This window comes from Ursus americanus, chromosome 30 (assembly GCF_024610735.1).
Source record: "Ursus americanus isolate L20-20 chromosome 30, mUrsAme1.1.p, whole genome shotgun sequence".
Lineage (NCBI taxonomy): Eukaryota > Metazoa > Chordata > Mammalia > Carnivora > Ursidae > Ursus > Ursus americanus.
In genome coordinates, this window is record NC_142156.1 from 28680351 (window position 1) to 28689165 (window position 8815).

Genomic DNA, 8815 nt, shown 5'->3' on the forward strand with positions numbered 1-8815 from the left:
CCCCACTCCCACCCCCAGGGCCCCAGGCATCTCAGCGGCTTCCCCTGGAGGCAGGCCTGGACAAAGGAGAGAAAGGGACTCACCACATAGCTGGTGTGTTGCCCTTCCTCACTCCTTACTCCCAGGGAGACCATCCTGGGCCTCAGTTTTTTCATCTGTGACATGGGCCCAGGCTGCTGTCACATCCACACCCTACTCTGGCATGCAGCAGAGCCTTGCTCCTGATTTTAGTTGGGACCAGATGCTTTTGGGGCCAGACTCCCCACTCCCAGGAGTCTGGGTCCCCCAGATAGGGTGTCCCTGTCCTGAGGCCTAGGGGACGGGGGAGCACAGCCTGCTCCTTGAGGGGCACACAGGAGGTGTTTCTTGACCTGGCAGGTGGAGTCACTCCTGGAGGTGCCTCCCTCAGTTCTCACTCCCCCACAACTGGTGCTGCCATCCTCCCACTTCCAGCTCAGCCTCAGCTGAAAAGGTGACCTTTTCCCCAGAAAGTTCTGCCAGGACAAGACAAGCTGGTGAGTTATTGGGGGGGGGGGGGAGCCACATGCTCTGCTTCGGTGAGAGCCACTCTCCCATCACTCTGGTCCCTGAAGCTCAGCCCTAAGGCTGTCCAGAGCTCCAGCTTGTCAGGTATCCACCCCCTTGGACATGAGTAGATAAGGGGTGGGCAGGCAGAGGTGGGCACATGGGTCCCTACAGAATGGACACTCAGCCCTACCTGGCTCGGCACTTAGGGACTAGCAATCTGGCTCTTCCAGGCAGCCCTCCCTAGATCACTGTCCCCTTCTCCCAACTGATCTGTATCTCTGCACCTCCCCGATGGACATCCCTAGCTAGGCCCTGCAAACTCAGGGACACTTGACCTGTTCTGGGGCCCCCCTCAGGAGTGCTGTTCCCTCCACGTTCCACTCCTCTTGTCCTTCCTGTTCCTTTAATTCTCCCTCCTACGAAGTAGGTCTCACCCTATTTTGCCATCAGAGAAACTGAGGCTGGGAGGGACAGGGACTGCTCAGGGACATGTGGCCAGTCTGTGGGAAGCCTGGGATTTGCTGGCCACCTGTGACACGTGGGGACAGCTGGGCTGATAATGGGATGTGGGCAAAGCTGACTAGACCCGGTGAGGAGGAGCAACGAGGGCTGGAGGCCAACCAGGGCAACCCCAGTTGAATCTGGCACTGCTCCCCAGAAGCAAGACAAGAGACTAACTAAAGCAGGCCTCTGCCAGCACAGCACCACACGAAGACAAAAAAGGGGGAGCAGGTGCTTACAGGTGCTCTTCAGCCACTCCACACAGGGGGAACAGCCAAGACAGCCTCCACTGCTGCCTTGTCCGTAGTGGTCGCAGGAGGACATGGTGTCATTTGTTTTATTTTAAAATAATGCTTTCTTTCCTATTTTGGATCCCCCGGCCTGTAATATGGAATAAAAGGAGCACAAAGGAGCATCTCCCTCCATTCTCATCTCCAGTCACCTGATATCCTCAGCCCTGCCTTCAGGTGTCCCCTCACTTCCCCCCACCAGCAATACAAGTGGGTGTCCTCATCACTTCCAAGGCCCTACCTGCAGATGTCCTCTCCCTCACTACCTCCAGCCATACATATAGGTGTCCCCACCCTCACTCCCCAGACCCATACCTAGGGATGTCCCCTCCCCTCACCCCCCAGCCATACATACAGTTGTCTCCCCGCTCCTACCAGCAGCTGCAGGTGCCCCCTCCCTCACCAAAGCGAGTACCCCACCTCGATGAACTCTGCTGCCCTGTCAGGGGGCAGGGGAACTGCATCTCACTGTAATTTAAATTCGCATCTTTCTCATCTCAAGTAAAGTTGAGCCTGTCTTTATGGGTTCATTTCAGGTCTTGGTCCATTTTTTTCTTGGGTCATTGGTTTTCTTACCGATTTGTGAAAAATTGTTATAGCAAACAGTGGCCCTTTGTGAAATGAGTTGCCTCTATTCCTGGTTTCTCCTTTATCTTTTTATTCTGTGCCCCCCCCCCGCCATGCATCTGCCTTTTATTTTCATGAGAGTGAATATATTCATTTTTTATTTTATGGCTTCTAGGTTTTGTGTAATTCTTAGAATGATACAAAATTACAGACTTTTTTTTTATCCTTCTAGTAGTTTTACAGTTTTGTTTTTCCTTTTTAAAGCTTTGATCCATTTGGAACTTATTTTAGTGTCAAGGAGTGAGGTAAGTATCCAAACATTTCCCCAAAATGTCTGTTTAGCTGTCCCAAGACTGTATATTTATTATATATTTTGAATTATTTATTGAATAATCCATTTTTTTTCTCCTGGATTTCACCTGCTCCCTTCTCGTATTTGCACCAGAGTCTCTTGCTGGATTTTCTTTCCTGTCATCTGACTGTCCATGGGCTGTGTTAATTATTGTGGTTCTAGAACATATTTTAGGATCCCACATGGCTGGTCTACCTCGGTTAGCTTATTTTTAAAATTTTTCCTGGGTTTCTTTGCTCACATATTCTTTCATGTGAACTTCAGAATTGCTTTGGCAGGGCCTCTTGATTTATTCAAAGAACAAGCAGTTAGGACTTCAGCAAGGCCAGAGAAAACGCAGCACCCAGGGCCCAGCGTTGGGTCCTTCTAGTTGACCTGTGCGCGCCGCCCCGCCCCCGCCCCTGCTCTCCAGGCCGACCGCGCCCCCCCCCCCGCGGGTGGAGTGCGCAGGCGCAGTGCTGTCCAGGGTGCTGGGCTGTGGTTCGGCCCCTGGCCTTGGAAGGAGAGTATCTCAAGGGAGTGGCAGAGGCCCAGGACCTACAATCTGGGTGTCCTCACTTGCCTATGGAAAGGGAGGTAGCTGTGGGGTTCTTTGGGCCCAAATGTGGATCGTTCTTTCACATGCACCTGAGCCGAGCCAGCCTGGCCCTGTGGCCAGAGCAGGTGGGCAGCACTGGGCATAGATGTCGGGGAAAAGGATCCAGGCCCTTGGAAGGTGGTTATGGTCACTCTGCTGAACACTCATTCCAGAAAAGGCCTGCAGGCAGGTGGGAGGCAGCAGCCAGTAGACCCTCAGGCTGAACTTGTGCATGCTCAGCCCAAAGCCTGGAGCCTGGAGCCTGGGCATTGATTGGAGCCTTCCAGGAACCTGACCCCCAGGCTGATCAAGAGTGGTGACTAGGAAGCTTGCATCCAGGACATGGGTAGCCCATGGTTCTACGCCCAGATCTCCCTTGCCTGTTCTTCACCTGCACCCCTGGGGCCCGGGCTCAGTTTTCACAGTGGCTGACCTGGGAGAGCCTCACCTGGGAGAAACCAGCCATTTGGATGGGCTGGTGAGGCAAGGGCACTCAGCAGGAGCTAGCCTGGGGTGGGCAGACCCCAGATATTCTGATGCAGGCTGGGAGAAGCGCCTCTGTGGCTGACAACAAACCTTGGCCAGCCTTGACTGTCAGCAGGAATCCTGGCTAAAAAGACCCCAGTCTCAGAGACCTACCTGCTGCCACTGCCTCAGAGCCCCTCCTTGCACCAGGCACCAAAAACATGCCCTTCAACCCCTGTGCAAGACCCTGGCCACAGGGCCCATTGAACAGACAAGAAAACTTGGGCCGTGTGCCCAGTGAGTCCCAGCCCAGGCCCCAGTCTCCAAGACCAGCCATAGACAACTTTGTCTCGCCTCAAGGCCCCGTCTGGCCCCTGTCCTTTTCCTTGCCTGTGACCCTGGGTGGAGGTCAGGGCAAAACTCAGTGAAGAATAAGTTAGGGCAGGGGGTGAAAATTCTGCCATCCTCACCCTGCACAGCTCTCTGTCCTGTGGCTCTTGGAGTACAGAGCCACTTGATGGGGGCCAAAGTCCAGAGAGCTGAGTCACCCTGGCAGAATGTGGGGGGCCATGAGTGCCAATTGCCTCTGTCCCAATTGCACTCTGTCCCAATCGCCTGCTCCATCGATGCATCAGACTCTGTGGGTGACCAAGTGGCATAGACACACCCTTTGTTTTGGGCTTACAAGTTGAGTGATCCAGGACAAAGGCGTCCTCCCTGGGGCTCAGTTTCCCTACCTGTATCCTGTGAGGGTGAAGGGAATGGGACTCTAACTGAGCTACGAAGGTATCTGGAATTGGCCTCCCAGTGTGTCTGTTGAGTGACTAAATCACTGAGCAAGAGAGCACTGAAGGGAACAAGGTGAAGGGGTCCTCCTTAGGGCCCTCTGGGTGGGAGCTCTGAACTCTAAGGGTGGGGGGTGCTGGCCCTTCTTTGCCCTCAAACTCTCCATCTGGGAAATGGAGCACATCTGCATGCCTGTGGATTATGGCAGCCCAGAGGAGGGGCTCAGGGGCCCAGGGAGCCCTAGGTAGAGCAAGACCGGGCACTGAGTCTGAGCCCAGCTGAAGGCCCCTCACTGTGGCCCCAGAATGGTTCTCTGATGCCTGCCCTCCCCTCCACTTCTTTCCACTCCAGCTGGAAGCTGGTGCCATGCCTAGTCCTGCCTTCCCCAGCTCACTGGGTGCTCCCAGGTCCCCTCACCAGGTGCTCCCCCCCAAACCCAGTTTTGACCGTCTGCTGGGCTCCTAGTGTGAACAGAGCATCCCAATTTAGCTGTCACTGCTGGGTGGGTGGCTCTGGAAGGATCCATATTCCCTGCAGGGGTGGAGGAGGGGCATGAATCAAACACAGCCTGGGGACCCCACCTTCCAGAGCTCTGCCCTTCCACCAGACTTCGGGCCCTCAGGGATCAACCAGAAGTCTCTTGCTCATCCCTAGCCGAGAAACCACCAACCCGCTGCACCTGCTAGGAGAAGGCCCTGAGCTCACCCTTCAGTGACCACCAGGGAACCCTGGGGTCTCATGCCTCCCCTTGGAAGCCAGGAGAATGGGCAAATCTAGCCTTGGGGGCCAGGTCCCACCAACGCATGCCCCACTCTGCCTGAGTCTCCTCCCCTCTCCAGGCTCAGGCTCCCATCCTGGAGTCTGGCCACAGGGGCTCCAGGTCAGCAGCAAGAGGGTTGGGGGGAAGGGCAAGGTAGGTGTGGTGAGAGCCACCACTGTGCAATGTACATGCTTCATCCACGACCACCAGCAGCCTCTCGGAGGTGGAAGGTGCACATGGCCTGAGGGGCACACTTAGCATGACAGAATCTGGTGCCCTGTCCAGTAGGACGAGGCCCCTGTTCAGTGCAGAGGTTGGAGGTATTTGGAAGCGAGCAGACCAGTGGGATACCTCGGGATGCTGCCAGGGGTCAGGCTGTTGGCCCCTTCCCTATAATGGTTCCGATTGCTGCTGTGTGTGACTTTAATGAAAAAGAGATGAAGAAGATTAATTATGGTGGAAAATGCACCATAAGTTGGGCAGAGGGACTCCTCAGGGGTGCAGGGCTGATAACAGAAGACCAAGATACCTCCTGAAGCCCTGAGGTTGGGGGTGATGAGGGGCTTGTGGGGGAAGCAGTGGCTTTGGGCAAAGGTGGACCTGGAAGGGGCTTCCAGGAGGTAAGCCTACCTAAATTCCCCTGACCTCTGTTTTCCTGTCTATAAAATGGGTAGTGGTGGTGGTATCTCCACCACAGGACAGACTGGAATGAGGCACTTAGCAGGCCTGGCACAGAGTCGTCTCAGGCCTCAGGCAGGCAGCCACCCTCTGTGGTGCCAGCAGATGGCAGGCTGGTGCCCCCCAGCTCCCTGGCACTGGGACCACATTCCCAGCCGCCCACTCAAAGAGTGCTGGGAAGGGTCACATTGGAGCAGTGCCTGGGTGGCAAGCGCAGGTTTGCTGCAGGAACTTTGAGCTTCCTTCCAGGTCTCTCCTTGCACTGCCCTGGGGTGGCCCAGAATGTGTGCAATAGAGACCATGTCCCTTGCTTCCACCCCCTTCCCTGGGAAGGCATGGGGGGGGTACTGAATGCCTGTGGGTCCCCCTCTGGGCTGCCCAAGCAAAGCCACCCCAGGCCTGTATCCCCAGGATAGAAACAAGCTTCTGGGAGCCTGTGGAAGTAGCAGCCTTCGAAGCAGGTTGAATTGTGTCCCTGTCAACACAGGACCAGCCCCAGCAGAAGGGTCCCCTTGTCCAAGCTGGATTCTATGAGTAAACGTAGAGGTTTGGGTGAAAATCCCACACTGTCCATTAGGGCCGCAATCAGCCCTCTCAAGGGATAGGAGAGGTGGACAAAGGAAAGACGGTGACAGGCTGACCTAGCCCAGGAAGCATTAGCATCTGCCCTGTCTACAGGCTGCACTGAGCCCAAAGAGGCCAAGGGGCTGGGCCAAGGTCGCACACCTGGGAGAGCCTTCCCATGCCTGACACACTGATTGTGAAGGCTGGTCCCCAGGATGAGGGTGGTGGTGAGGCAGCCCCACAACAGTACCAGGCCTCACTGGAGGGGTGTGGTGGGCTGGGTGAGCTAGCAGAAGGCCATACCCTATATGTGGTAAATCTGAGGGGGGCAATGCAGGCAGAAGACCAGCCCAGACAGATGTGACAGGTCTGTGTAGCCTCGCGAGCAGAGCTGTCTATAGTCTTCAGACCATGCCTACTCTTGGTCCCCAGGACCATGTGTCCAGAAAGCCTAGGGAACTCAGATCAGTGGGGCCCAAGTGGCCTGTCATCTCTGCATCCCTTCTGGTCCTTCCAGGAACTGATTGGTGTAGACGACATTAAAGAGGCAGTGTATAGCCAAGCTCTCCCCACGGGGTCTCTGGCTTCCCCCACAGGGGTTGACCCTCAGGGCTGGCTGCAGCCCCTGTCAGCCCTCCCCACTGACTCCTCATCAACTGTCACATGCCCTCTCTCGCACGACCTTTGGGCCCTGGGTGATAATGGCTCCGCCCCTGCCCTCCTGGGAGGTACTGTCCCTCATACTGCCCTGCACCTGCCCACGTCCTCATAAATGTGCCTCACCAAACCCTTCCCATGTCTGAGGAGTGAGCCTTATCCTGCTGGAGGCCGAATGACCGCCACCCAGCCCTGCTCAGCAACTTCTCTACCTGCTCTCAGCCCCCTCAGCACTGGCCCACACCTGCCCACCCCAGTCAACACCTGCAGCCAACACCCAGGAGTCATCCAACAGACTGGGTAGCCCACAAGGAGGGTGGTGGCCAAGGTACTGACTGAGAGCCCAGGACACCTGTCCTGTGGCCCACAGGGGTGGGCTCTCACCACACAGACCTGTGGGCAGGTGGGAGGCCCAGGTGGCAGCTCAGAGCAGCCAGAGACATCCGGGCTTGGCAGCTGGAGAGGATCCTGGTGCCAGACTCCTCCACACAGCAACACTGGCTCCCCATTCCCTCTTATATGCACTTGTGCCCCAGAATGACTGTCCCCAACTGCCCTCAGGAGGGAACTTTGAACCTACAGGAAAATGGGGTCACAATCTTTGGCAGTGGTGGGCCAGCCTGGGGTCCTGGATCATTATAGCCACCAAGGAGCATGAGATCCTGGTCCACACTAGCTCAGACCTCAGACCGATGGCCAGTGGCACAAGACTTGTCATTTGATCTGAAGTGGCCTTGTGGAGAGAACTTTTCCTGATCTGGGAGCTGCTGCATGCAAGGACCCTGGAGGAAGGGTGATAGCACGGGTACAAGCCTCAGCCCCTGGCTGGCTCTGTGAGTTTGGCCTCAGGTTCCCCACTTGTCTGATGGGGGACACACCTCCTGTGTGGCTGTGGCAAGGATTCACTGGTGGCCCTCAGCAACCAGCACCCACTGGAGAGGCGAGTGTGGGTGCATGGCTGGGGGCAGGAGCAAGGGCACAGGTACTGGAGTGGTCTGGGCTCCACTTCACCTCCTGTGTGTCTGCAAATTAAATGTACTCCACAATGACCTCATAAACCAAGGCAGGGATGAGAGCAACAGGGACAGAGCAGTCAAAGATGTGGTCAGGGCCACAGTGCAGCCTGAGAGATCTGGACAGTGCAGCCTCTACACCAGGCCAGAGGGCAAGCCCAGCATGGGCACCACCATTGGTCTCCACCCCATGAGGCTGCCTGCAACTTTGTGCTCAGATGAGAGCACTGGGCTCAGAGAGTTACCTGCTTTCCCTTGGTGAGGCTGGCAGGCCACAAACCCGGTACTCTGCCAACCTCTCCTAATGCCACCTCCTGACGGAGGCTTGGTCTGGTGGGGAGGCAGAGTGCACTAGGCTTTCTAGTAACCAGGTCTCTCAGATTCATGTCACCAGGTGACACTGGCTAGGGCTCCCAGGGGGACCACCAAGCCCTTGGGCAGGATGGTGTAATCACAGGGAAGGGTCCAGAGGGTCCTACCGATTGGAACCAACTTTGCCAGCCAGTCTCTTATCCACCTGGCCCTTATACCTGCAGGGTGGGCTCAGAAAGGCCCAGGCCAGGCTGATCAGCTCCCAGCACTCCTCCATGTGCAGGGCGGCTGTAGGGATCCTGGCCTGGCAGCTGGCTGAATGAAGTCTCCAGGATGCACCCAGGAGCTTATCTGTGAGGCCAGAGAGATCCCCTGAGGGGATAGACAGAGTGAAGTAGGCCCAGGTGTGTGTGAGGAAGGGGCAGGGTCAGTGGTTTCTCCCATCCTTTGAGAGTGGGCTAGCTTGTGGAGGGTGGGGGTGCTGAGCAGGTGGGCAGGAAGGGAATCTCCTGGGCTTCCCCATTCCAAAGGAGGGAACAGGTGGGGTGCAACTGTGGGTTGGGGCAGAACTGTGACTGCGTCCCCTCCCTGGGTTGGTGCAGAGAGGGCCACAAAGACGGGTTGGGGCCTTCAGAAGTCTGTTGAGCTTTGAGCCTCAGTTTTCTAACTGAAAAATGGAGCAATCCTACTCCAGCAAAGGGTTGTTCTGCGGTGGGGGCTCCAGGATTTAGTGAGGCGAGGTAGCGAGTGCTCCAGGTAGAGACG